We start from the raw sequence: 3,442 nt of genomic DNA, 5'->3' as shown, positions 1-3,442 counted from the left end.
AGATATCTAACTGTCCTGCCAGTTTTTCCCTGACTACAGAGTGCCTCATTTCTGCGCCCCACCTTGAACTCCTTTCAGAGGGTGTTGAGAATCAGTAGCTGCAGTAGCTCATGATTTAATCATTGTAGACGTAGATGGCAAGTGCCAATTTGTAGTTGACTCTTATATGCTGATTTTTTTTTCCTTTTTCTTTTTATTACACACTACAAAATACTCTGCATGCTACACAATACGCTGCATAATCTTCTAGTAGGGATAGAACAGCATGACTGAGTTGTTTTTCATCAATCAGGAAAACATTTCCTTAATCAATGTTCTCCAAACCCTTTGACACGTAGTCACGGTTTAGTCCAGAGACGGGCCTGTCTCTTTCCATCAAATATCACTGATATGAGTAATGGGCAACCCTTTTTTTCCTCGCCCCCATTACTGAACCTATGGATGCTCACGGTGGCCATCCCCTGGGATGCACAAGCCCACGCCCATGAAGGCGATCCCAGGGAGAACCTCGAACCACATCACGATGCCGTTCCCCTCTTTTTTTTTTTGAACTGTATTTTTTAAAATGTGTTTATTTTTTAATTGAAAGATAATAGCTTTACAGAATTGTATTGGTTTCTGCCAAACATCAACACTAATCGGCCATGATGGCTTAGTTGCTAAGTTGTGTCCGACTCTTTGCGACCCCATGGGCTGAAGCCTGACAGGTTCCTCTCTCTGTGGGATTCTTCAGGCAAGAATACTGGGGTGGGTTGCCATTTCTTTCTCCAGGGATCTTCCCGACCCAGGAATTGAACCCCAGTCTCCTGCATTGTAGACAGATTCTTCTACCGACTGAGCTATGAGGGAAGCCACTACCTATAGAATCAGCCAAAGGTACATATATATCCCCTCCCTCTTGAACCTCCCTCCCACCTCTCTCCCCATCCCACCCCTCTAGGTTGTTACAGAGCCCCAGTTTGAGGTTCGAGGCATACAGCGAATTCCCATTGGCTATCTATTTTACATATGGTATTTTAAATTTCTATGTTACTCTCTCCGTAATCCCACCCTGTCCTTCCTCTTCCCCACCCTGCCCCCACCATGTCCAGAAGTCTGTTCTCTATGTCTGTGTCTCCACTGCTGCCCTGCAAATAATTTCATCAGTACCATCTTTCTAGATTCCACATATATGCCTTAGTATGCATTATTTGATTTCTCTTTCTGACTTACTTCACTCTGTATAATAGGCTCTAGGTTCATCCACCTCATTAGAACTCACTCAAATGTGTTCCTTTTTATGGCTGAGTAATATTCTGTTGTTTATATATGGCTTCCCTGGTAGCTCAGCTGGTGAAGAATCTGCCCGTATGCAGGAGACCCTGGTTTGATTCCTGGGTTGGGAAGATCCCCTGGAGCAGGAATAGGCTACCCACTCCAGTATTCTTGGGCTTCCCTGGTGGCTCAGGCAGTAAAGAATTCGCCTGCAATGTGGGAGACCTGGGTTTAATCCCTAGGTTGGGAAGATCCCCCGGAGAAGGGAATGGCTACCCACTCTACTATTCTGGCCTGGACAGTTCCATGGACGGAGGAGCCTGGAGTCCATTGGGTCTCAAAGAGTTGGACATGACTGAGTAACTTTCACTTTCACATTCACATATGTACCACATCTCCTTTATCCATTCATCTGTCGATGGACATCTAGGTTGCTTCCATGTTGTAGTTATTGTAAATAGTGCTGCAATGAACATGGGGGTACATGTATCTTTTTCAATTTTGGTTTCCTCATATATGCCTAGTAGTGGAATTGTTGGGTCATATGGTGGTTTTATTCCTAGATTTTTAAGGAATCTCCATACCATCTTCCATAGTGGCTGTATCAATTTACATTCCCACCAACAGTGCAAGAGGATTCCATTTTCTCCAAACCCTCTCCAACATTTACTGTTTGTAGACTTTTTGATGATGGCCATTCTGACTGGTGTAAGATGATATCTCATTGTAGTTTTGATTTGCATTTTTCTAATCATGAGCAATGTTGAGCATCTTTTCATGTGTTTGTTAGCCATCTGTATGTCTTCTTTGGAAAAATGTCTGTTTAGGTCTTTTCCCCACTTTTTGATTGGGTTGTTTGTTTTTCTAGTATTGACTTGTATGAGCTGCTTGTGTATTTGGGAAATTAATCCTTTGTCAGTTGCTTCATTTGCTATTATTTTCTCCTATTCTGAGGGCTGTCATTTCACCTTGTTTTGATTTTCTTAGAGATGAGAAATGTCCCTCTGCCTAAATCACCTTCAAAAATAGGAGAGTAAAATATTAGCTAAGAATGCCCCATGTTTATAATTACAGTCTGCTCACTTCTCCTGTTTCTGTGACTGGCCTGGTCCCTGATGGCTGTGTTGGCAGCCTTGCACCCACAGAGCAAAGCCCTGTCATACATGTGATGAGCAGAGCCCTTGGAGCATTGGCTTTCACCTGGTAACATCTTAGAACTCCTTCCTCTGAGCCCAGGCTGGTGGCCGGCTCTCAGCCCACATCCTCTCACCCATCCTCACGGGGTGCCCTGAGGGGCCCCCCAGAAGTACCCCATCTCTCAGGAAGCAAAGGCATTACCCATGTTTACTACCAGCAACAAAGTTATCTTGCTGTCAGCCCATCCATGCAACAAAGCCCAGAGGAACCCCTCAAACACACTGATTCTCCCATTTCAATTGAGTGTCCTGCAATTTTTTTTTTTTTTAATATTTATTTATTTGGCTGCACAGTGTCTTTGTTGGGGCACGCAGGCTTTCTCTAGTTTCAGCGATCGGGGCTGCTCTCGAGATGCAGGGCACAGGCTTCTCTTTGTGCTGGCTTCTCTGGTTGTGGAGCATGGGCTCTAGGTGTGTGGGCTTCAGTACTTGCAGGGTCCAGGCTCAGTAGCTGTGGCGCACGGGCTTAGTTGCCCCAGCAGCCTATGAGATCTTCCTGGACCAGGGATCCAGCCTCCGTCCCCTGTGTTGGCAGGCGGATCCTTTACCACCAGGAAGTCCCAGCAGTTCAGTTCTGACACTAACTAGGGCCACTAATTAGATGACACAACTAGAATTAGACCCCACAGGTTCAGGGCTCAGTCCCACAGGACAGTCCCCGCTGCAGACCCCAGCCATAAATGGGGTCCCCAGGTTACCTGCACTTCTGTCCCACCACCTGGAGATTTGAGGGTTCTCACAATGTCTCCCATTCAGTTTGATTATTTGCTAGAAGGGCTCGCAGAGTGCAGGAAAGAGCTGTCCTTACTATTACGTATTACCGTTTGTCATAAGGAGACAGGTGAACCGCCAGATGGAGATGGTGTGAGACACAGGGTCTGAAGGACCCTGAGCACAGGGACGTCTGACCCCTTGGAGATGAGGGTGTGCCACGCTCCTGGCACATGATGTGTTTACCAACCCAGAAGTCCCGGAACCCCATTATTTAGGGT

General features: G+C 46.0%; 1 pseudogene; it reads right to left on the bottom strand.

Moving 5' to 3' along the window:
- Positions 1 to 304: 304 nt before the first annotated feature.
- Positions 305 to 519, bottom strand: LOC122701406 (annotated as a pseudogene).
- Positions 520 to 3,442: the final 2,923 nt, after the last annotated feature.

Source organism: Cervus elaphus, chromosome 10, assembly GCF_910594005.1.
Source record: "Cervus elaphus chromosome 10, mCerEla1.1, whole genome shotgun sequence".
NCBI lineage: Eukaryota > Metazoa > Chordata > Mammalia > Artiodactyla > Cervidae > Cervus > Cervus elaphus.
This window is presented reverse-complemented; position numbering and strand designations above follow the sequence as displayed.